Below are 26507 nucleotides of genomic sequence, written 5' to 3' on the forward strand. Positions count from 1 at the left end.
TCAGGAAAGGAAGGAGAGAGAGGAAGGGAGAAAGTGAAACAGAAAAAAAACTAAAACTGAAACAGAATAAGACAGGCAGAAACTGAAAAAAAGATGATAGAAACAGACAACTACTCTTGAGGTGGGGGCACAGTGAGGTGTGTGCAGTAGTCAGTGCAGCCCTGCAGGCAAAGCTGGGAAAGGGTCCATGGGTGGAATCAGGCTAATTTCCGGGGAAAAACTCTTTCCCAACCAGTCTGTATGTTCCTTTACACTGGCCCGAAGTGGCTAGAGCAGGAGAGAGGAAGACTCTACAGACCTGGGATGCTCATTGTCTCCAGGACCCGGCGAAGGTGGGGAAAGGAATTTTCACTGTCAGCGCTTTTCCATTGGCCACTGGTGTCCGGTTATTTTCCTGTGTTAGCATCTGAGTTATAAACCCGCAAATTACTTGTTAGGTTTTAGCCGGGATGCTTGCTGCTGATGACATTTTCCTGGTGATACACACCAGTTGGAACTCTCCAGGGTGACTGCTATTATCACATCACCAGGAGTTTATCTTGGGAGCATTCGGGTTTTGCTGATTTAGTAACCAAGCCCCAGAGCCTATGCTGTAGGGGAAAAAGTTGAATCTGATGAAGGGAACTGGCAAATCCAGTGTCTTCTAGGGGCCAGGCCAGAGCTTATTTAAGAGCATGAAAGTAAAAGGTACAAGAGGAACCTGTGTTTGTTCAATTGGCCATAGATTTTCCTGGCAATAATTTGCAGCCAGCTAAGGGACCTCTTCAAGGTCATATGTCTGGACATGGCTGTTTGAGGATTCGGGATATTCTGGGTGGTTGACTTTTTAAATGAGTTTGCTGACTTCTCTAGGACATCCATCACCTGATGAATGTCTGTTGTTTAACCAACGGTTCCTGCCCAGCTGGCCTTGTTCTCAGACTATGTCGGCCATGTCTGGGAGAAGGCAACAAGGGAAGACTTGCCCTGGATCTGGAGGGTCAAGGCATGGCATCTAGACCCCAGGGGCATGAACCCCACCGAGGTCAGTGAGTCCCTGTGCAGTGTGGACACAGAACAGGCTACTGCTACAGAAACCTGGTGAGTGGCAGTGCCTGTGTCCTGGTTTGCACAGATGCCAGCTGGCTCTGTGGCTGGGCCTACACCATGCTCTCAGACCTGTGATCTGCTGTAGCCTGTGAGTCCCCAAACTTGACCACAAGCTGACTGTAAAGAATGGATAGGGGCCTTAGAGATCCTTGAGTCCAACCACTTCCCTTTTCAGATGAAGTTAGGGTCAAAATAGCATCCATGTCTCTGTACTCTGTGGTGACTAGAGAGCTCTCCATCCCTGCCTTATGATATTGTTCAGCACTGGTGTTGAACCAGTGAGCCACTGTGGTCCTTAATCCCTAAGTGAAGTGCTCCATGAAGCTGAGGCCTGCATTTTATTCTTGGGGGCTTGCCACAGGACTTGATGCCCAGCAAATGTTCAGGAAGTATTGGGATGAATGAATGAATGAATGGAGATGGATGAATGAATGAAGTGGCTTGCCCAAGGACGCGTAGTCGGTGGTGGCAGAGCCAGGACACTCAGGACTAGCACCAACTCAGTGCTCCTGAGATCCCCATGGCAAGGGGTACAGCAGAGAGGTGTGGCCCCAGGCTGCTAGAGTTTGAGTCCTGGTGCATTTTCTAACATAAAGGCCAGCCTCTCAGATCCCATTTCAAGGAGGAATTTGCTCTCTGGTGACAAGGAGGGAGGTCAGCCAACAGCCGCAAGCTCCAGAACTTTTAGAGTCAATCTTGACTCTGGAGTCAAGGTCAGTTCCTCCTGGTCAGCCCCAGCAACATCCAAACATGGGGAATGCAAGAGCCTGGCTATTTCTACCCAGAGCCAGACTTGTCTGACCAGCAGTCTGTTCAGGGGCTTGGGCTCTGTCATGGTGCAAGGTTGCCGTAGGCACTTCCTACTCCCTTTCCTTTCCCAGCTTTGAGGCCTGCAACATGGTCTGAAGACTCTGTCTGCCCAATCCTGCTCCCTCCCCCTTCATATTTTCTCAGGCAATACTTCTCATGAACCTCAATAACTCCTAGTATCTACTTCCCAGAGGACCCAAACAACATAAACTGTATGACCAGGTGAGTCCTGTAACCTGTCCAGCCTTTATTTTCTCATCTGTAAATTGGTGTAATGGCATTACTCGCCTTTTAGGGTAGTTTTAAAGAGTAACTAAATCCATGTGCACAGCTAGAATAGCACCTTTTTTTCACAAGCAAGCACTCAATACCTTAGCCAACATTATTACTGAGAACTCCCGCTTTGACCATGGGTTTCCATGGCAGGACATCCTGCATCCAAGTGAGAGAACTGCAGCAAGATGTAGCCCTTGGGTTGATCTGTGCACGTTGCTGGGTGCACCTGAAGTGAGATTACAGAAATGCCAGCTCTGCTCCCCTTTCCTGGGCATCTACAAGGGGAGCTAACAAAGGACCAGGACTGGGGCACAGGGCTGAGCAGAGATTGTCCCATGTCTGAATGTCAGGAGTCTAGAGACTCTTTCTCAAAAGGTCCAGAGAGTAAATCTCTTATGTTTTTCAGGTTGTAAGGTCTCTGCTGCAGCTACTCAACTCTGCCATTTTGGCACAAAAGCACACCATGTGCAAGAAAAACGCTCCGGTAGCACTATTTATAAACACATGCGCTTTGGCCCAAGAGATGAAGTTTGCTCACTTGCAAACCACGTAATAAATACGACAATACTGCCTAACAGTAACTGATTCCATCACTTGGACACAGTGATTGTTGGGGAGAGAAGTGGAGGTTTGGGTCTACGGGTTGTGAGGTGTTTGCTGGGGCTTCTCCAAAGCTGCTTCCTCTTCTCTTGCAGGAACCTCTCAGAGAGAAGCTGTTTGTGTCCAGATGGTGGTGTGGCCCCTGTTGTGGTCAGGGGTAGGGGCTGGTGTCCCAAAGAGAAAACTGACTCAGGAGTAGAGCACAACCAAGGGAATCCTGGAGAAATGGGGCCAGAGGCTTGCTGACAGGGGAAACCCCTGGGTTAAACCATGCCTGAAGCCAGCAAGAGTCTCTCTGAACTTTTCAATAATTAACTCATTCAGTTATGTTGCCTAATCCCAAGCTAAGTGTTCTATCATTTGCATTTAAAAAAAATCCTAACCAATGCAATGAGGAAATTCAGAAAAAGAGCCATCCTCACCCCCCTGCCAGGTAACAAAGAAATGGATCTCCAGTGGCAGAATTTCAGGCACGTAGAAGGCAAAGAAACCTCAGGAAAGATTTGGGGACAGAGGTTTCAGTTGATAGTCCCTAAGCCATGAGGACTGAATGCTCCATGACCCACCCCTAGCCTGAGAGAGCTGGATAGACAGAAGACCTGGGTACAAAGGTGGTATTTCCACCAGCTCAAAAACAAACAAGTCTCCTGGGGCAAGAGGAGGAGAAGAAAGCCAGTCGGCAACCCTCACACACACCCAAATAAAAGGGGGGTGGAGTGCTGACCTGCATCAGGAGCCAGAATAAACCCTGCCCTGCTCTGTCTGGCACCTAGGGTGAGTCAAGGCTTGAATAGATCTTTTCCAACACATTGCCCAGGATGCCTAGTCTTTGCCCCTCTGCCTCCAACTCAAAAGGCCCAGCTGCCTCACCCCTTTGCTCAACTTCCTCTCTCCATGTGTCCGGTTCATTGCCCTGTAGCAGCCTTGAGGAGGTCCTACTGAGCAAGCTACAGTACTGCAGAACCACCTGGAACACTGGGGGTCTCAATCTGAAGGAGAAAGGTGTAACAGCAATTAGCCTGTGCTATTTGACTAAGTGTGCCAGATGAATCACAATTATTAATTACGTGCACGGAGAGCAGAAATGTAATTAGCAACGTCTTCCCTTTACAGGAGGTGGCCTTGGGTGATGGGAATCTGAGACCACATCCAAGATAACCAAGCTCACGGTTCAGGTGGGGGCTGGAGAGTGGGAAACTGCAGGGCCATACCCAGTGGCTTTGGAGGGGAATCACCAGCATAGGGCTGCCAGCTGGGCTGAGCCTGAAGCTGGCTCCAATCTGGTGTGGCATCTGCAGGTGCTGGTGGTGAGGGTGGTTGCAGGATTCTGGTCCTACATCTGCCCTGAGGCACCAAGTGAACTTGGACTAGTCACCTTACCTGGGACACAGTCCTTCATCTGTTAAAGAGGGGTTGTACTGGAACTAGTGCTTTTCAAAACAGGGGTGCTGTGCAAGGTTATTCCACACATTATCCAGTGGGGCACATTTGTAGAAGTTCCCTGTTACCTCCCAAGTGGCTCCAGCCACCATGACAACCCCAAACCACATACACGTATTTTAACATTCTCCTAGTATAACAGGGTGCAGCTAAGGGGGGCTCCAAACAGGGATTTGAAATGGGGTCCATAACTCAGGGTGTTCAGGAAATATTAGAGAAAAAAAATATAGGATGTCCTCACCCCCACAAATCTGAGCTGGGGGATGGGCACACTAAGCAGGGCCATTAAGAGCTATTTTGCATAACAACAGCTTTGCAGCTAACCTCTGACATGATCATTTAAGGTATCTATAAACTTTAACTGGTTTGATAGATATGTTAAATATCTGTGGCCATGCTTAGAGTCAGGGAGATGGAAGTGACTTCCACCCAAGTTGTAACTGGGAGGCAACCCCCCTCCCCCCCGTTACAGCACCTGCGTGAGAGCTTGGAAATGATTGGCTCCACACCATGGGATCACACCTGCCCAGATTTACTATGGCAGCCCAGTAAAGCTGGAAGAATAGGGAATGCTGGCAGGTGTAACTGATTGTGGGAGGGGTTGGAAATGGGGTTGCAGAGGAAGATCAGCGTGGGGATTTAAACCAAGGCGTGGCAGCCATACCAGGCTGGGACCACGTGGCTTTGGCAGAGGTTAGGACCATGCAGTTTAGGTGGACTAGGTTGAGACCACATGGCTTTGAGTTGCTCCCTTTTGCCACGTGGCTTAGGAAGCAGGAGAGACTTTGCCTGGAAGAAAAGGGGTGAAAGGGGGTGAAAGGACTCTTGCTGGAGGGCCATGAGAAGATGCCTCAGGGCTTTGGATTAACTGGAGAGCACAGTGGCAATCCAGCGGATAGTGCTGGAACCGAGGGCTTCCTGAACCACGGACGTCTACTTCTTTTCCTGAGATAAGGTACCCTGGACTGGGCAAAGGGGAGAAAGAAGGACTGTGTGTGTGTTTGTGGGTATTCTAAAGGGCTTTAGTATTTTTAATGAAGCCATTAAGTCATTACTATAAGTCTGTATAACTTTTAAATAGATAATTCTTTTCCTTTTCACCTATCTCTGGCATGGAGAGTTGCCTTTCCTCTGGTGTCGGGCAAAGTGAACCTAGTACGGTGCGGGAGGGGGGACCCCTGGAGGAAAAGGGGGGTCCTTTTGGTAATAGTATATTGTTTACTGCCCCCCACCTCCAGTCTATTCTGTAACACGAGGAAGGCCTTCCTGGAAAGCTATGTGCCTTCCTCAGTGGACAGTAAAGATTAAATATCACTTATAAAAATGAAGCATAGTGCCTGACACTTAGCGAATATAATAATTGTTACCCATTACAGCATCCAGAGCCTCCTCCTGAGTATTTATTATCTAATTTCAACCCGCCAAGTACACGTCATTATTCTCATTTCACAGATGGGAAAATGGAGGACACAAGAGGTTAAACAACTTGCCAGATTTCAACCATGGGTCACTTTCTAGCCTGGCCTTTCAATGGCTCTTTTGTGGGGGACATGACAAGGCCAGGCACTTGCTGACCTCTGTTACAGGTTGTCTGGAGTGTGGGGTTGAATAAAACTAGGACAGTGGTTTGGGCTTTTTGGGTGACCACTGTCTGCTAGGGGAGAAAGAAGTGAGGGCCTTCCTGAGTCTGCCCAGCTGGGTGCTTCTCAGGCACCCTGCTTGTAAATCCAGGCTCAGGGTCAAGAAGAGCTTCTCCTCATCGGCTTGGTTAAGGTCGTGCTGAGGGGACCTGGTCAGGTGGCTCAGTTGGTTGGAGCATAGTCCTGATGCACCAAGGTTGTGGGCTTGATCCTTGGTCAGAGCACACACAGGAAGCAACTGATGAGTGCATGGACCAGTGGAGCAACAGAATCAGTGATTCACCCACTCCTCTCTTTTTCTCTTTCTCTAAAACCAATAAACAATACTAATTGTTTAAAAAGGTGGTGCTGAGGGGCTGAGCTCTGGGGACAGGCCTGTAGCCACAAGGCCGGGGACAAGGAGTTCACAAGTGTCCCCTGTGAGGCTGCACCAAGTGTAGGAAGGTCATTGTGCTGGTGGGGCACCTCCTCCATTGTTGGTTGGGGCAGCAGAGGAAGCTGAGGAAGGTGAAGTAGGGGACAGAGTTCTCACAGGCAGAGGTTCAGAGCCCAGGCAGGGGATCATAGAGAAGCCATGGGAAGTTCAGGGAGACCCTGTGAGGTGGGAGTGAGCCTCTTCCCTACAAGCTCCCATTCTTCTCAGTGGTCTACAAGGCCTGGCAGCAGCTCCACAGTGCCCACTCCCAGTTCCGCTCACCTCATCTCTCTCCACGGTGCCCAGACATACTGACCTTCCTATTCCACCCTCCTCTTCAAGGCCTTTGCTCTGCAATCAGTTCTGTCTGGAAGGCTTTTCCCCTGGACCCTCTCATGACTGGCTCCTTCTTCTTATTTGATCTCAGCACAGAAGCCCTGCTCAGAAGGCCTTCCCAAACCAACTCAGCTGAAATAGCCATGCACCCCTATGCTATGATATCACTGTTCTGCAGGGGAGAGGAGACTCTTAGCATTTGTCATTGCTTAACATTTTTTGTTGTTTATCAACATAATAATCCCAGTGCCTAAAATAGTGCCTGGCACATAATAGGTCCTTAGTAAATATCGAATGAACGAGGGGTTAAGACACAGCTTCTGTTACGAAACCTTCAGTCTAAGGAAGAAGACACAGCCCTGCCCTCAGGGAATTCTAGTCTGAGAGAGAGACACACACAGTTATTTTTCTTGAAACTACACTTTATCCACAAGTACAAATGGAATATGTAAGTCCTGAAGGAAGTATGGCTGAGGAGCCATGGACTTACAGAACTCAGTCATGGAAGATTTCCCACAGGAAGCTGAACCTGAAAACGTGTGGCTCCACATCTCAGACCCGTCAAAGCACTCTCTCCCTGGTAGGCCAGCTAGGTTCCTCTGAATCAGAGCCAATCAAAGTGCTCGTGATCAGATGAGGGTGGCAAGTGTGATTTGTTACCAACCCCAGGGTCTCCCTCTGCAGGACCACACCCACCCACCTGACCACTCCCTGTGCAGTACAAATATTTGTCTACCTCTCGATTGGAGAAAAAAGCAGTCTTCTCTCCTCCTGCAACCTCTCCCTTCTTAGCCATCTTTCCATGTCCCGTCTCATGCCCCTTCTTTCATCCTTTCCATCTATATCCCCAGTTATGGAATCTGGGACCACTGCAGGGTGCGATGCACATTGCAGTCTGTAAGAAGCCCCTCCCTGGAGTCATGCCATGCACAACCTTACAGCTGTGTTAACAGCCTTGGTAAACTCCCTGAGTCTCGAGGCTCAAAGGGACCTCAGAAAGACTCTAGAGCATCTTCTATCAAATTTAAAATGAAGAAACTGAGGTTCTTGATAGAGATTCAACTTTTGCAAGGTTATTCATGGTGTCTTAATGAAATGGCTGGAAAATGAACCCACAGCTCTTGGCTCCCTGAGCAGCACAAAGGTCTGTCATGGTGTCTCTCATTCAGACTCAGCACCTGCTATGCTTTGGGGTCTCCCCAAGTAAACCACATATGCCAGTTGTAGCACCAATCATTGGTCCACTAGAGTAAGGATCTATGAGGTCAGAGGTCCTTGTCTTTACAGGGTGAGTAAAGGAGTGAAGGGCTATGAATAGGAGGTGGGGAAGACCCTCATACCTCCTGGCAGAGTTAAAATACAGATGTCAGGCACACTTGCAGAGAAACTGTGGCTCTGCCCCATGCCCTGGGCATGGGCTTGGGTGGTTTCCTCAGCCTTTTGGGGCTCCAGATTTCTCAGCTACAAAAGGGGGCAAAATACCCTTATTTTCCCTCCCCCATGCTCTGACCCAGTGAGGGTATGTAGTGAGGATCACGCAAGGGGATGTCAGTCAAGGTCCTAGCTTGACACCAGACACAGAGCCCAGGACTTGGCAGTGCCTGCCGCTCTGAAGAGCCCCCTCCTCCCAATGCCATCTCAGCCTGCGCTCTGTGCATGCAGAATGACTCTTCCCCACGGCAACCATTTACAGTCAGGCTCTGTTACTGGGAAGAGATAAAATCCTTGGCACAGCTCAGCCATTTCCAGAGACGTGTAAGCAGACCATGTTCACAGGCAGAAGGACACGCATGAAAGCATTTTATCTCCCTCCCACAAAAGGAGGGCTGAGCTCCATTCCAAGCTGAGATGAAGGCTTGATTCTTTTAAGTAGATGTTTAGGATTCTACTGATGCTTTGCTAACTCCCAGTCAAATCACAACATCAAAGAAAGAAAAATTCCATTTTCTGCTAAGATGTTGAAATGGTCTTTTCCAATTAGGCAGTGAGCTGTGGGAGGGGAAGCCCAGGCAGGCAGCCCAGAGCCATGTGTGCTCACCTGTGTGTTCTGGGGTCTGTGAGCCCCTCTGAGGAGCTGAGCCTGCATTTCCTTGGTGATAAGGCTGGCATCCAAGTGACATCCTGCCCTCCGTGTCTCAGCCAGGCTGGGACCCCGATATCCCTGGGAGGGATGTAAAACCTGTTAATTATTAGTCAGTTATATGTTTTGCACATATTAGTTGGTCTGATCTTCTACTTTGAATTAGCAAAAACCAGGACGGTCATAAAATTGCCCCAAACAGGGAGGACTTTTGGTCAAAATGGAGGCATAGGTAAATACAGCATGCCTCCTTGCACAACCACAGCAAAAAATTACAACTAAACTATAAAACAACTATCACCCAGAATCATCAGAAAATTGAGTTACATGTTGGACAAGCAAGGAATCAAAGAAGTCACATTCATCCAGATGGGTGGGAGGGGTGGAGACACAAAGATGTGTGGAAATGCATGGTGACACTCGGAGCTGCAGAGACACAGAACAGGTGGTCCTACACCCATGTGTGGTGGATAAAAATTGGGAGGGATACCTTGGGAATGAGGGATTCCAGCCTCACCTCAGACCATCCAGCCTAGGGCTCCAGTGCCAAGAAGTAAGTCCACATAACTGTTGGCTGTGAAAAGCAGTGGGGGTTGTGTAGTAAAAGAAACTGCAGGATTCTCAGGCATCATCTCTTAAAGGTCCTGCAACAGACTTAGGACTTACGTAGACTCACTCCCTCTGGGCTCCATCACCAGGGCAGCAGCTGGAAGGGCACCAATGTCATATGGGAAGGAACTGAAGTGTTTGGCATCAGGGTGGGTAATGAGGGACAGCTTCCTCCTGAACAAAACTCCAGAGGCCAGGCAGTGGCACTGTCCCCTTTCTGAGCCCTCCACCACAGGGAACTAACAGTGGAGTGGATGAAGCTGAGAATTAGTGATTTGAAACATAAATTTTAAAAAAACAACAACATTCAATCAAAACAGCAAGATGAAAAAAGAATCCCCCAGAAACATGGATAGGCTAAGGGGCCTCTAGGAAAACTTCAACTATACCAACATTTGAATCATAGGGGTGCCAGAAGGAGAAAAGAAAGAGTAAGAAATTGAAAACTTATTTAAAAAAATGATGAAAGACAACTTCCCTAATTTGGTGAAGGAAATAGACATACAAGTCCAGGAAGCACAAGAGTCCTAGACAAGATGGACAAAAAGAGAACCACGCCAAGGCACATCACAACTAAAATGCCAAACATTAAAGATAGAGAATCTTAAAAGCACCAAGAGAAAAGCAGAGACTTACCTACAAAGGAGTTCCAATAAGATTGTTAGCTGCTTTCTTGAAAGAAACTTTGCAGGCTAGAAGGGACTGGTAAGAAGTATAGAAGTATTCAGTCATGAAAAGCAAGGACCTGCAACCTAGATTATTCTATCCAGCAAAGCTATCATTTAGAATAGAAGGGCAGATAAAGTGCTTCCCAGATAAGGTAAAGCTTAAGGAGTTTATCATTACCAAGCCCTTATTATATGAAATGTTAAAGGAACTTATTTAAGAAAAAGAAGATCAAAACTATGAACATTAAAATGGCAATAAATTCACAACTATCAACAGATGAATCTAAAAAACAAACTAAGCAAACATGCAGAACAAAAAGAGAATCATAGGTATGGAGATTATTTGGAGAGTTATCAGTTGGGAGGGAGAAGGGGGAGAATTGGAGAAAAGGTGCAGGTACAAAATAGATGGGGATGTTAAGAATAGTATAGGGAATGGAGAAGCCAAAGATCATATATGCATGACCCATGGACATGAACTAAGAGGGGAGATTGCTAGAGAGAATGGGGGGTCCTGGGTGAATGGAGACAAAGGGGTAAAATGGGGACAACTGTAATAGCATAATCAATAAAATACATATTTTTGAAATTTTCCCAAAGCATGAGTACATGCAAAAAACACAGTCTATCTGGAACCCTCCCCTCCCAGCTTCCCAACTCCTATCTTTACCAAGAGAGCTCAGATTCACTTTTTAGGACTCATCTTAAGGGCAATAATGATCATAGCAACACCAACAAACACTTGTAGAGTCTTAACTCTACCAGTCACTGTTCTAACTGGTTTCCATGGATTAACTCATTTCTTCTTTTTATATCTGTGATGGCTTAAGGAATGGGCACAAATTACTTCCACTCCTCCCACCAAAGAGGTGGGGTCTAAGTCCTTTGACCTTGAATCTGGGCAGACCCTGGGTCTGCTTTGACCAGTAGAATGTGGTGGAAGGGAAGCTATGCCAGTTTCTAGAACAGGCCTGAATACTGGCAGCGTCCACTTTCTTCTCTTGGCATAGTCTCTTCAGGAGCCCTGGGCCCCCATGAAGGAAGTCTGACCAGCCCAAGGTAGCCATACTAGAGAGGCCACATCTGAGTGCTCTAGTGGAGAGTCCCAGCTGGACCCAGACTGCCAGCCATGCCAGCCAAGGTGCCAGACATGTGAATAATCTTTGAGTGACTTCAATTGATACCAGGTAGAACAAAAGCACCAAGCAGCCAAGCTCTGCCTGGGTGACTGACCCACCAAATCAGGAAATATAATAAAATGGCTGGAGTGCTTTGTTATACAGCAGTAGGTAAGCAGCGCAATGACCTTCTGAGGTAGCTACAATGGAATCCATTTGACAGACAAGAAGACTGAGGCACAGAGAAATTAAGTATTTTTTCCAAGGCCATACAACTACCAAGTGGTGGAGCCAGGTTTGGAAACCCAGACAGCCTGGCCCCAAACCTCATACTCCCAACTGTTCTCTAAACCCTGTATTGACTGTTCTCCCAGCTGTCCTGACACCTCTGGAACTTATCTATGGGCAAATCTTCTCCCCCACTAGGAGAAAAGTCTGATGAAAGGTAGGTCCCTATTCCTGCTCATCATGACAGTTTCACTGCTAGCACAGAAGAAGAGTGCTTGATGTTTGCTGAGAAGGTAGAGGGGATGAATGGAAGGAAAGAAGAAGAGGAAGGGGGAAAGGAAGGGATGGAAGGAGGGAAAAAGGAATGAAAGAAAGAAGGAGGGATGAATGGAAGGATGGATGGATGTACAGATGGGTGGATGAATGGACTTGAATGGGATAGAGGCTAAAAAAATGTGAAGAAGCTACAACTCTTCGGGACACAGACTTATTAGAGGTATGATCTGTCTGAGGGAAGCAGGGCGTCCTGAGAGTGACACACCACACAAAGGGGAGCACAGGTCCCCTTACTGATCACGTGCTTCTTCGCCACAGCCTCATGAAGAGTCACTCTTTGAAGGAGAGAATTGATTTTTGAAAGACATTATATATTGCCTCCAATCTTTGTTGTTGTTGTCATACAATCTTAACAAGCATCAAAAACAGAGCTACTAAGAAATAGACATGTTAGGAATTTGGCATGTCTAGTCACTACTGGACACTAATTTTTACCTCCAAATGTCCTGGTAGCCCGGACAGAAAGGAAAGCGTATTTATAGCTAAGACTTCTGCTTTCGAGGAGGTTGGCTGGTCTCTTAGATCCAGGACCAGCAATCCCCAATAACTACACATGCAACAGGGTCACCTTTGACCCTCAGGCAGGGAGTCCTTGCATTTTCAACCTCCAGACACCCCATCTTTCCACCATCAGGCCACCTCCGATGCAGTGTGCTTATTCCTATCATTTTCTCTGCTATTCCCAAACATCCTGAGTTCATTCACCTCTCAAACATGAATCCTCAGGCCCAGGGATTTGGTGCTTCTTGCCAGAGTAGGCAGTGCACTCAGATCTTCCGAACCTCTAGAACCTATTGTAGAAACAGGAGTCTCCGTGCTTCTCCCACTAGAACTCTTCTCTTCAATGTTCCAGGCAAACAAAAGGACTTGTCATCTTGTCTAATAGCAGCTTTCCAGGAAGAATGGACATATCAAACTTCAATGAAAATTTCCTCTGGGACTTCGTTTTCTGTAACCCATTACTCAGAGTGGGATTAAACTCATAGGGTGTGTGATCTCTTAGAGGCCGATGGTCAGGCTGTATAGTTCATAGTAGCAGATAAAGAGCCAACACGTTTGTTAGAGAGATGAAATTTCTCCTTCAAAGAGGGTGGTCTACTGTCAGTTTGTTCTTAATTTCAATGTCCCTGGTTCTATTTTGCTTGTTTATTTGTTTTGTTGACTAGGTTCCACTTACAGGTGAGATAATATGGTATTTGCCTTTCACCGCTTGGCTTCTAACAAGAGGGGAGGTGGGAGGGGATAACGGGGGGTGGGAAAGGGGGAAGGGTTTTCAGGAACATCTATAAAAAACACATGGACAAAACCAAAGGGGGTTAAGATCAAAGGTGGGAAGTGGGGATGGCTGGGGTATGGGGTAGTGGTGGGAGGAAAGTGGAGACAACTGTGCTTGAACAACAATAAAAAAAAAGAGAGTGGTCTGTGCTTGGAGTTTAGAAAGAGCAATTTATCGTCACAGGAGGGATTTATTGCACAGATGCTCTTACAAGGGTTGTGGGATAACAAAACTGTTTACCTAGAGATGTTCACTGTCTTGTTAACCCCACGGGAGTGACCAGGACAGCAGATTCTGGCTACTAGAGAGAGTGAAAGAGACATCCATGCACACCATTCCCCCCTCCCCTGCCCTACCACCAGGCCCTGCTCAAATCAGATAATCAAATGGGCCTGAAGAAAATGCTTCATCCCAGACCAGGTTCCCTCTGCCAGGTCTCCTCCCTGCCACCTGCCTCAACAGACACACACCCAATTTCTCCAATCTCTGTGTTCAGAGAAATGATCCAATTTACTACCAGCTTGAGTAAAATAGGAATCACTGAGCAAAGAAGTTTGTGACATAGTCAAAGCTGAAGACAAATTATTTGGGGAAGGTTGTTATTTTGAAGCACCCCAAGGCAGGCTTCTCCATGGTTGGTAAGGATGTGGAAGAAGACAGCCATTAGGGACCATTGGCTGTTCCCTGGACACATCCTCTTCTCTCCCACCCTCTGGACTTTTGTACTTGCTGCTTCCTCTACCTGGAACACCCTCCTCTGACATCTGTCTCTTTCTAGTAAAATGCCATCCACCCTTGAAGGCCCAGACATGTCTGATGTCCCTAGCCCAGCATCACCTCTCGCAGTCACTTGTGGTTAACAGTGCAGGTTCTGGAGCTAGTGGCCTGGGTTCAACCTCAGACTGTTACTTATTAGCTGTGCAACTTTGTACAAGGTACTAAACCTCTCTGTGCTGTAGACTCCCATTCCATGAGACAAGGATGATAACCATGTCTACCCAACAGGATCCTTCAGAGAATTTTCAAAGGCAATGAATATAATTATTGTCATTATACTGTCATTATCTCTCTAGGGGCTCCAGGCATTGTCCCACAGGACTGGTGCTCCATCATATAGTATTTCCATTCTATGCCTACGCCAGATGCAAATTACCTGAAGGGCTTAGAGCATAGTAAAATGTACCTAAATAATTAGAAAGTGATGGGTTTTGAATATTTAGGGACTTTCTTTGATATAGTATTATTTGATCATGTTTAAATAAGTTTAAATAATGATTGTGTTTAAGATTATTAGACACAATATGTGTTTAATATTATTTAAACACATAATAATATGTGTTTAAATATTATTTGATATTTAAATTAAATATTAAATATTTAAACTTTGGGCTGTCAAAATTCCTAAAAGTTTAGCAACTGGCTGTCCTTTCACTAGTAATGCTGATGCTCTTTGCAGCACACACTAACCTCAGGGCCTTTGCACCTGCAGCTCCCTCGGCCTCGATTGCTCTTTCCCCAAAATAACTGTGATTTCCTCCCACTTCCTTCGGCTCCTGCTCATGCATCACTTTGTCATGTATGAGAAACCTTCCTTGGCCATTTTGTACAAAATGGCAGCATGCCCTTCCCTCAGTACTTCTTAATCCCCTGACTCCATGTTGCTGTTCTCTAGAGTGCTCAACACACGATTTGTTTAGTCATAATCCATCTCCCCCACTGGAAGCTCCATGAAGACAGACATTTCTGTCTGTCGTGTTCACAGATCTCTAGTTGAATCATGTCTGGCAGATAGCAGGTGCCAAGCATACACAGCTGCCCATAGTCTGCAGGCTGCAGCCATGCTTGTTATCTCATGATCTGTTCTGAACACAGGTGCTTTTTAAAGACTCCCATTTCATAGAGAACTCCTTCCCCCACCACAGAAGATAGGAAGCTTAGAGATAAATGATTTCTCCAAGATCACAGCTAGATGGGGAACCTGCCAGGCTGGTTCCAGCTCTTCTGACTGCTAAGCCAGGGCTCTGCCCCCAGTACCTTGATGCTTCTCAGAAAAGGTAAGAATTCCACTGGCTGATCCACCCCTAGAAAATGTAGGTCACACTATACATTGCTTCTCTTGAGCCCCGAGTGAAGCTCTTGGAACCCATTAACTGCTCAATAAACATACATGTTTCTAAGTCAAAGTTAGAAAAGATTTTCCCTCATAATGCCTTCTCTCACTCTCTCCCCCAAAGTTCCACCCCTTCTAGCTACAGGATCTCCTCATCAGCCATTGGGAAGCTCTAACAAAGCTGCTAGGGTCAAGTTTTGTCTGACGCAGCTTGAAACATTTGTTCAGATCCTATTCAATGGCAAGCATCCTCAACTTCTGGCACACAACCTAGCACAGAATGCACTCAATGAATAAACGTTGAATGAGTGAATATATGGATCAATAAATGAGTAAGGAAAGTGTGGGTGTAGCTGAGAGGGTGGAAGAAACGCCACACTGATGGAGGAATTTCAGGTGTCCTATGAGGAAGAAAAAGGAGAGAGGGTCTTTTGGAACTACAGTCCTGGGAGAGCTGGAGCAAGATGCCAGGACTCTCCCTTCCCATCACAGCTTCAGATAATGGGTCTGCCCAGAATTAAATAATATGTTGAAAGGAAAGCAATGGAACATTTCATTTTTCTGATGACTGGTGGGCCCAGTGCCTCTAACATCCTTGTTATTCTCAGAAGGACTTCTTGCCTGGTAGGGAGGAAGGAGGGGGGCAGGTGTTGGGGATGGGATAGGCAGACAGGCCTCACAGGCCACCTTCCAGAAAATGAGATGTCAGCTGGAGGGAATGCATTAATAAAAGGTAGTGAACCTGCTGACTCAGCCTTGTCCTTGGTAATTCTTGGGCTCGGGAAGTTCCTCCTTGGCTTCCTCTTCTCAGGGAACAGTGGGAAGCCAGGTATGAAGAAGTGGTTGTGTGCACATTGTGAGGTAGCAGTTCTAATACCTGGTCTTTTTTTCCGAATATTACTTGCTTATAAAGAGGAAACGCTGGCTGTTTCCTAGGCAGGTTTTCCTGGAGAAGCCCAGAGGCCAGCTGGAGAGAATCCAGGCTTTCCAAGAATCTTGGGCACGAAGAGCTGGAAGAGTCCTTGATCATAAGGCTTCCCAACCTTTTCCAATGCTAAGAATCACCTGCCAGAGTTGAGCAACACAAGCTCTAGCCTGGTGGATGTCTTACTTTAGTGGAGGTCAGACTCACCTGGATAGCTTGATTAAAAATGGGGGGTCCTACCCCCAGAGTTTCTGATTCATCAGCTCTAGTGTGGGGCCTGACAAAGTGCATGTAAAGCAAATCATCATATGTTCCTGCTGCTCCTCGTACCACACTTTGTGCATCACTGTCCTAGGCTGGCTGCCTGGACCAGCAACCCCAGGGGGTGGATCTGGAAGCTGGGTTTTTCACAACTTCCCAGGGGATTCTTAGCATCAAGACAGTTTAGAAAGCTACTGAAATGGGAGGGTTACCTGTAGCACAAGCACCTAGGGCCTTGTTAAAATGGAGGTTCCCAGGCCCTGCCTTGGCTCTGAGCATTCAGGACTTCTGGGGGCAAGGCCAGGAATCAGCATTGAGCCAGCACTCCAGGTGATTCTACACTAACACAGTTTTCGAGTCATGATGCTGCAGAGCCTTCTCTACTACAGAGGAGTACACTGAGGCCCAGAGAGGTGAACTTGCTGGGCAAAGCCCTCGCCACTATGTAGCCCTCACCAAGTGAACCCCAAACAGGACTGCTTTCCAAGGCTAGGGCAAGCCCAAGCTGCTCCAGAAATCCCGAATCTCCCAGTCAGGTTGGCCGGAGCCCCCTGAACCCTAGAGCTCTCCAGTTAGGTGCAGGAGTACAGGCCACCGTTCCCAAACACACTGCCCTCCCATACATTGTGGTGCGTCTGAGCCTTTGCACAGCTGAAGTCTCACCCAGCAATGCCCTCTCCTCCTCCTGGCACTTCTGTGCCTGTCTTCACTCGTTCCTCAGTAAAGCTCGCCCAGTGGGCAGGCATGCTCTCCTCTGGACTCACTGAATTTGCATGTTTGTGCACTTCTGCTCTCACTGCTGTGACTAGGGCAAGCTTGTTAAAGGATCACAGCTGTCCTCTCTTCCAGATGTGTTTGTCCTGCTTGGTGATGCCTCTGTTGTTCTGGATGTGGGCGATAGGTAGGAGAACACAGGGACAGTACTGCCGGTGGAAGCACAGGGAGGCATGACACAGATGGGTGGAATGTGGGGGACAGATCCAAAGGAAGAGGAAAACAATGAAGTCTTTAAGGAGTTTGTGTCTTTGCTTGAAATGTAATTTGTACCTCTTCCTTCCCCTTCCACAAAATCTTAAGCAAAACTGCCCATTCTTTTTGAAAGCTTTTAGATTCTGATTTTGCTGAATTTTTTATTGTAGTGCTGTGTTGATATGTGCCTTAGATGGAATACTCTGGCTGTTACTGTGTTTGTTATTGCTGCATAACAAATAACCTTAAAACTCAGGGCTGACGACAATATGTACTCTCTCTCATGGTTTCGCAGTCAGAGCTGGGGCAATGGCTTCCAGCATGGCTCCTCACACACTGCCAAGTTGACTCTGGTTCCTCCACAGATCAGTCTCTTTCAGGGTGGCTGGAGTGCCTCACAAAGTGCTGGCTCTCCCCAGAGTGAGTGAGACAGACAGACAGACAAAGAGGCCAAGTCTTTTATGACCTAGCTTTGCAAGTCACATGCATCAATCCTACCACATTTTATTGACTAGGAGTAAACCACTGAGGCCAGCCCACATGCAAGGGAATTTGGCTTTACCTTCTGAAGGGAGGAGGGCTGATGATTTTGTTGACAAATTTAAAGGACCCCAAAGCTAGAGTATGGGAAAATGGATACCAGTGTCTGGTATATAGGTAACATTTACAACATGTCTGGGGAATTAGGCTGACAGCCTGTCTTTCCCTAATGTCCCTCTGAGCTATACTGGGACAGAAGATAGCAGCCATTCTCCTGGGGCAACACTGTCCTTAGGCATTTGAGGCTATGCAATGCCACTCTTGGGCTCTGGTCTCCTGGGACACATAGAGCAGGCTATTCTGGCTGGGGCCTCTGACTAGGAAGTGCCCTTCCTCTCCTGTGCCCCTATTAGGCTCCTATCCCCCTGTGTGTTGTTTCTGTCACATCCGGCCATTGGCCTTCCAGGCCTGCTGCATGGCCCCTCTCTACTCCAAAAGGCCTGGATGGGCTGGCACTTCCACTTGGATTCTAGGCCCGTATTCTGTCTACAGAGAGACTTCTATTCCACTGTCATATGGTAGCAGCAGGTCAAGGGGAAAAGAACAATTGACTCCAATGTCACCACCAGGCAGATATTAATCAAACCAGATACTTTTGTCAGTCTTTACAGACCCATTTCAGCCTCCATGACTTTGCTCAGGCTGTTCCTCCATCCAGAATGCCCTTCCTTCTCTTCTCTGCCTGGAAGACCCTATTCTCTGGGAGACTATGTGACACCATAGAGAGAACACAGACCTCAAAATCAAAACTCATGAACTTGAGGTATGGCTTCACCACACAGCACTTGACAAGTCAGCCCCATGACCATGACCTTCTGAGCCTCCAGTTTTCTCATTTGTAAAGTGGGCTGTTATACCACCTCAGGGTCTTATTTCAAGGCTTCAATGAGTAGACAGATAGGAGAGTGTTTTTCATAGAGCATAAAGCACTATATGGAAGAAATCATTATTTTTCCTCTCCATCCTCCCGAGGCCTGATGTGGGTGGACCCTGGCTCATGGGGTCTGCGACATTGTGGATGAGACATGACACAAATTCATACAGACTACCAAGTCCTATGGAGAAAAAGGGATGGTGCTGCTTCTCTCTCAGGGGGAGAGACTTGCCCTGATAAACTTTTATTGCTTTTCTGGGCACATTCCATGATCCTCATTTACTATGCAGAGGTTCACTTTAGGTGGCCACCTTTTACAGAAAACAGAGGAGAGGATGCCACTAATCACATCACAGAAGAGGGATATCTGCAAATGCAAAGGGAAAAGTGGTTGAACTGGTTCCACTCATCCTTGGAAGGTTTAGCATAGATTTTATGAAGTTAATTTAAAGATATACAGTGAACATTTTCTGCCTCAATTCAGGGTGAGGGAGTTTTAGCAAAAGCAAGTCTCATAGCAGTCTAGGTACAATGCAGGCCTGATTCCCCATGGGAAAACCTATCTGTTGGCTTGGGTCCTGTCTGGGCCCACGCCATGCAGAACAGTCTCCAACAGTGCCCTACTCAATCAATTCACATTTGTGAACCCTTCTAGCAACTACATCTCAACCACACATCCCTGGTTTTAATTTAGAAACCTTCAGATTCCTTCTCATTTTTGTGGGACCAGTTTTTGATGCTGAGTGCAAGTCCTATGGGATTTCCCTGTGTCTCCACCACAGCACCAGGTGCAGTGCTGGATCCACATGGTGCTCGGAACATTCCACACAGTGCTCAGAGAATCTGCACAGACAGAACACACCACAGACATGCTGACCTTTGGGGACCTGAAGCAAGATCTATCTGATTTTCTATTTTTCTGTCTGTGGTCCTGCTGAACCCCCTTGAGTGGCGATTGTAGTTCTGTGTGGCCAGTCTCCAGCTCCTACTTTGTTTTTAATGGCCCATGCCCAACATTCTCATCCAAGAATTGCCTTGGACACTGCTTAGTCCTTGCTTGCAGTCAGCAGGCCAGTGCCTGGGAGCTTACTCCCCCTCCAGCCTATCCCAGCCCAGGTCCTGGCAGCCCTTACTCAGTGACTGACTGACACAGAGGTCTGAAAGTTCAGATGCCTGGGGGACAAAGATGCCATTTATACTACAGAGTTTCCTGCAGAATCAGGCTAAGGCCGGGACATTGCCTCAAACTTCCCGTTGCCTCCCCTTCATTGTCCCACTTCCCTGATTCTTTTCCAGATTCCTAAATACAACATTTGCATATGGATCCTCAGCTCAAAATCTACTTCTGTGGAACCTGCCTGAAATATCTCCATCTAGGTTCCCCATAAGCGTGATTGAGGATTGTCTAACCACTTTGCTGTACACTTGAAACTAATGCAAAATAATATTGAATGTAAACCATAATTGAAAAAATGTTTAAATTAAAAAAATAATAGAAAAAAGTAAAAAAAAAAAAAAGATCAAGGCACCACTGAAGAGCTGTGGGGACCAATAGATGATCTGCCAAAAGAACGGGGAGGGAAGAAAGCCACACGTCTTTTTCTGTTTGGCTGCTTCTGGGTCACCCTAAACACCACTCTTGGGAAGAAAAATAGTGCTTAATTTTCAGTTTACCTTTTCTTTAACATAACAAACTTCAGCTTTTAGAGATTTAATTGGATCTATTCTTGGATGTGACAAAAAGTTAGTGGCAGATGAAAGGGGCATATCAAGGAAAAAACATTCCGAGTGAATAATTTAAGATCACATCCATAATTAATGGCATTTGGCATGCTTCCTCTGGAAGCCTAATCATAGCTTGGAATGTGCTAATTAGAGCCATTTGGTGAAAATCAGTCAGTACAGGTGTGGAGAAGCCGCCTCTGTTCTTTTCAGCACCGGTGGAGGTGGTGGTGGGGTAGGCAGCTGCAGCTTGGGATCCTCGGGCTGGGTGGGGCTTCCATAAATGGTGGAGTTCCATTCTGAAATGTCTTATGGTGTGAAGTGAGTTTCTTTTCTTAGTGAAGAAGGGAACACACATGTGTGTGTTTGATAGTGGGATGGTGGGTTGGAGCTAGGGAGACACTTTAGGTGAGTTACCTTCCTCCCTTATCTTGGGGAAGACAAAAGAATGGAATAGGACCAAAGCTCAGGGTGGTGGTGGTGAGATGAGCTAGCTTCCTCTAGCCACAGCACCCAGGAAACAGTGGGATGGGCAAGATGACCTGTTGTAGAGCTAGGGGCACCTTGGAAAAGGTAAGATACCAGGAAGCCTTTGGCTTACTCTTCTGTGTTCCCTCTCTTTATTGCCCTCCATCCCAGGTGGCAAAAACCATGCACTCAGCCCATGGACAAACTTACTGCCTAAATTCTGATTGAATATAGCCCATGGGGAACCTCCTCCTTGCTGTGGTCTTCCTGACCTCCAGATAAGACTCTTGTTGGACAGCCATCTACTCACAGCCTTCTCTGTCTCAGGGTGTCAGAGATCTGGGCTTCAGGTCTAGAAGAGGAGCATCCCCACCCTCACCAGCCTGGGCTATCATGCTCTCCTTGTGGTCCTGGTTTTTTGTTTTTTTTTCTGCCCATGCCTTTGTGAGTAGCCCTTTATTAACCTGTTCTCAAATGATCCTAACTTGATGCTGTCAGGACCCTAAAAATATACTACATTTAACCAGAGTGATACTGTTTTTGTATGGCACATATTCTTTTCCTTTTGAAGGTCAATCTTTATATTGCAAAATGCACCCCTTATTTCCTTGCTACCTTAAAGAGAAGTTAACTATGAATGATTAAAAAGTTTCTCTTGAGCACTTCTGGCCAAGATGGAGGTGTAGGTAGATACATTTTGCCTCCTCAAACAACCAAAAGAATGACAACAAATTTAAAAACAAAAAACAGCCAGAAGTTCCAGAAAATAAAACTGTATGGAAGTCTGACAACCAAGGAGTTAAAGAAGAAACATTCATCTGGATTGGTAGGATGGGGGAGACAAGCAGCCAGGGAAGAAAGGAGAGGTGGCAAGGTGGGGGCTGGAGGACCTGGCAGGTGAGATGGTGGCTGACTGTCCCACACTCGCATTTGGATAAACCTGGAGGAATAACAGGGGTGTTAGACAGACTGTGCAACTCAGGGTTCCAGTTCCAGGAAATAAATCCTCAAAACCTCTGGCTGTAAAAACCTGTGGGGGTTGCAGTGGTAGGAGAAACTCCTAGCCTCATAGGAGAGTCTCTCATTGAAGAGACCACAGGGTCCTAGATTGTACACAAACCTGTCCACCTGGTAGTCAGCACCAGAAGGGCCCCATTTGCTTGTGGGAAGTGGGGGAACTGACTGAGAGCTTGCCAACAGCAGAGCAAGCAGCTTTGTTCCCTCTCTGACCCCTCCCTCACATACAGCACCACAATGCAGCTGTGTAAGTTGCCCCACCCTGGCAAATACCTACAACATAACAGGTGCACCACGACAAGGAAATATGGCCTGAATGAAAGAACAAATTAACCCCCCCCAAAAGAACTGAGTGACAAAGAGATAGCCAATCTATCAAATGCAGAGTTCAAACTACTGGTGATCAGGATGCACAGAGAAATAGTTGAGTATGGTAAAAAAAAATAGAGGAAAAAGTGAAGGCTATGCAAAATAAAATAAAGGAAATTATACAGGGAACTATGTCAATTATACAGTGACATGAAGGAAACCAGGACTCAAATCAATGATTTGGAACAGAAGAAATAAACAAACATTCAGCTGGAACAGAATGAAGAAACAAGAATTCAAAAAAATGAGGACAGGCTTAGGAAATTCCAGAACAACTTTAAACATTCCAACATCCAAATCATAAAAGTGCTAGAAGGAGAAGAGGAAGAGAAAGAAATTGAAAACTTATTTGAAAAAATAATGAAGAAGAACTTCCCCAATCTGGCAAAGGAAATAGACTTCTAGGGAGTCCAGGAAGTTCAGAGAGTCCCAAAGAAGTTGGACCCAAGGAAGCACACACCAAGGCACATCTTAATTACATTACCCAAGATTAAAGGTAAGGAGAGGATCTTAAAAGCAGAAAGAGAAAAAAAGACAGTTACCTACAAAGGAGTTCCCATAAGACTATCAGCTGATTTCTTAGGGAAAAAAAGAGTATTTTTACTCTTTACAGACAAGAAGGGACTGGAAAGAAGTATTCACAGTCATGAAAGGCAAGGACCTACTTTCAAGATGACTCTATCCACCAAAGCTTTCATTTCGAATGGAAGAGCAGATAAAGTGCTTCCCAGATAAGGGCATTACCCAGCCCTTATTATATGAAATGTATAATATCTACAGACTTAACTAAGAAAAAGAAGATAAAAATATGAACAGTAAAATGACAATAAACTTACACTTATTAACAATTGAACCTAAAACAAAAGAAAAACAAACTAAGCAAACAACTAGAACAGGAATAGAATCACAGAAATGGAGATCACATGGACGATTATCAGTGGGGGAGTGATAGGGGGAGAGAGGTAAAAGGTACAGAGAATAAGTAGCATAAATGGTAGGTAGAAAATAGGCAGGGGGAGGTTAAGAATAGTATAGGGAATGGAGAAGCCAAAGAATTTCTATGTATGACCCAGGAGCATGAACTAAGGAAGGGGGAATGCTGGTGGGAAGGGTCGTGCTGGGTGGAGGGGACTAAAAGGGAGAAAAAATGGGGCACCTATAATAGCATAATCAATAAAATATAGTCTAAAAAAAGTTGCTTTTAACATCTCTTCATGAACATCAATTACAGTCCTGTGCTGGGCACTGCAGACTTTGGGGGATTGTTATGGACTAAATTATGCCCCCTAAAACTTATATGTCAAAACCCTAACCACCCAATGTGACTGTATTTGGAGACAGGGACTTTTAAGAACATAATTATAGTTTAATGAGTTCCTATGCATTGGTCCCTAACCTGGTAGGACTGGTTTCCTTATCAAAAGTGGGAGACACCAGAGCTTCCTCTCTTTCTCAGAGTTAAGGTCTTTCAAGAACAGTGAGGAGATGGCCATCCGCAAGCAGGAGTCCTCACTGGAGACCAATCCTTCTGGCATCCTGATCTTGACCTCTAGCTTTCAGAACTATGGGGCAATAAATGTCTGTTTAAGCCACCCAGTCTATGGTCTTTTGTCCTGGCAACCCACGCATGAACTAACACAGAGACTCAGGAGATTAGGAGTGTCTGCCCTGGCCTGGAGTAGCTGCACATTCCAGTGCCCACCCCACTCCATTCCTACAGTGTCTTTGTCTTGGCTCTTCTTGCACTGGTAGGATTACAACCTTTAGCAGAGACATCCCTTACCCACTTAAATCTTATTTGTTGTTTCCTAATACTAAAATGCCATGTGAGACCAGAATAATCAAGTTTATAAGAATTGTGTACAAAGTAGGAGTAATCGGTTCTGAGTGAGGGCCTTCCTTGTATTTTCACACAAAGACTTTAGCATGAGGACTTTGCAAATGTCCAAGAGCCCTTTTTACTTACTCTGGAATCTGTTATATTCTTGTGTGGCTGAGGCTGCCATGTCAGTGGCCAATGGGTAAGTGTGGTATTGTAGTCACTTCTCTTTTATAAACTAACTGATTAGAAAGATGAAACTTCGAGAGTTGTAACGTCAGGTCTTACCTCGCCCCTGAGGATCTTCTGGCTAAAGATGATGAGAAACACGGCTCCCAGCCTCTGTTCCGTGCCCCTTGGCAGGAGAGAGGACTGGGATTCACTGGTCCCAGTGCCTTCCCAGGGAATTTGATTAGGTCTCAGGCCTGCATTAGCCCTCCTCCATCCAGGCCTGGACGGCACAGCAGCCGGTCAATACGTGCCCATTTTATGAGGTACTGCCCGTGTAACTGAGTGCACAACTCCCCTCCAACCTTCTTGGCTTGTAATGGTCATTGGCAGAGACAGCTAATCGATAGTCGCTCCTCACAAGCCCCACAGATATTGACTTGGTGCTAGGGAAGACTTTATAAGGAGTCATTGCGGCTATCTTTCAGTTCAAATTGAATCGTGGGCCATTAAATCTCTTTAGTAAAAGACTGCACCTCATATCATATGCCAATGCTGCTTCTGAATTTTTAACCAGAGAAGAGAACAACCTCTTCTGGTAGAGCCATCTCAGCAGGTCTCAGGGTTTTCTTTCCTCCAGCAGATCCGGTTAATTGGTATGGATTTTTCAGCAGGTGAAAGCACTGGAGTTTGGAAAGAGCAGGGATTTGTTTGCGTTTCAAAAGAAAACCGATTCGGGTGGTTCTGCCCAGAGACGCAGGAAGGAGGGAAACAAAAAAGGAGAGGGGGCAGCGAAAGGAAAGAGAGCGGGCCATCCAGGGCATGTCACAGGAAACTGGGTGTCGATCAGATGCCACACCTGTGCACCCACGCACAGCAGCTCAACACACAAACACATCTATCCTCCAATGGGCACATGCATGTCAATAGGCACACGCTTTCTCAAACACTTGTGGGTGTGCATAGACAAACATACGCACATGTATGCACACACACCAGCTCCACGGATAACTCGTGACACTAGATGAGTTACATAACTTCCCCAACCTTATTCTCACCTGTAAACAGGGAGGCAATCCTTATATAATAGGGTCCTTGGGCAGCATAAGTACTAGCCCATGGGTGAAAATCCTCAGGCACATAATGGGTATCAAATGTCTGCCCCCTGCCCACAGTGCTTGGTGAGGTCTGCCTTGGAATCAGAGAGGGGGAGAAACTTTGAAACCCTCATTTTGTCCATGAAGATACAGAGGGTCCCCCAAAGGACGTGCTTTGTACAAGGTTACCAAGTGAATTAGCAACAGGTGGGACTAGAATCCTGGTCCACTTCCTTTGAAAACTGTTTTCTAGTGTTCTGCTTTCAACAAAGGGGAAGGGGAGCCTCTGAAGACTACAAGCACAACCCCAACAAGATTCATTGTTTTTATTAACAACTTGCATTTATGCAGTATTTTACTCTTTTCAAAGAGCAAAGGATAATCAGAAATGCAGTCTTAAGAGAGGCTGCCCTGGGCCTTTTGTTGATGCCCCTGCCAGGGTGAAGGGGAGGAAAACCAGAGAACAGGACTCATTCAATGTGAAGATGTTACCCCCAGGTCTGACCAGCCTGGCCTGTCTGTGTGCCTTGAGAGGGGGGGGGGGTCCCTGGGAAGGGTCTCAGATTCCCCTGCCTAGCTACAGCCATGATTTCAGCAAACCCAGCAGTGCTTTGTGGAAACAGGTGCCAGGCCAGACGGAACAAGAGCCCAGACTCACAATAGTGTGTAGTGGGATGTAGAGGAAAGGCCAAGGTCAGGAACACCTGGGTCAGAGTCAGGACATGAATTCAGTGCTGGTGAGTAAACAATACCTGACACTCTTCCCCATCCACAAATAATCTAACTCAGAGGGTGGACAAAGCTAGAAACCCCCAACCTTGTGAGGTTCATGGTTCAATAACACTGGGGTATTCACCACATACCAGGTCCTGTTGTCAGGCTTTCCTTATAGTCACTCACCTAGTCTTCAGAACAACTCTGTGAGTTAGGGTCTATCATTATGCCCATTTTATAGGTGATAAAACTAAGGGAAGGAGAGCTTAAGTCACTGCCCCAAGGTCAAAGTGGTAGAAATGGGCATTAAATCCACATACTTAATGATGTGACCATTTAGTCAGGTTCTCACTATAGGTCTGACTCAGGGGCTTGAACATGAGTAGCTTACTTAGGGCTGACCTGGGAACCTCAGAAAGAGGGCAGGGGAAGCAGTTAGGCGAGGAGAGGAAGCCAGTGCACTGTGCAGTGAAGAACAGATCATCAGCTAGAGCTCGATCATTCCAGGAGCTCTAGTGCCAGAGCAGGACACG

General features: G+C 46.5%; 1 pseudogene; it reads right to left on the bottom strand.

The window, feature by feature from the left end:
• LOC118993876 (sterile alpha motif domain-containing protein 9-like) overlaps positions 1 to 24635 on the bottom strand; it is a 100918-nt pseudogene extending 76283 nt beyond the window's left edge.
• Positions 24636 to 26507: the final 1872 nt, after the last annotated feature.

The sequence above is a fragment of the Sturnira hondurensis genome, unplaced genomic scaffold, assembly GCF_014824575.4.
Source record: "Sturnira hondurensis isolate 20B ecotype Veracruz unplaced genomic scaffold, ASM1482457v3 Scaffold0000880, whole genome shotgun sequence".
NCBI classification, from domain to species: domain Eukaryota; kingdom Metazoa; phylum Chordata; class Mammalia; order Chiroptera; family Phyllostomidae; genus Sturnira; species Sturnira hondurensis.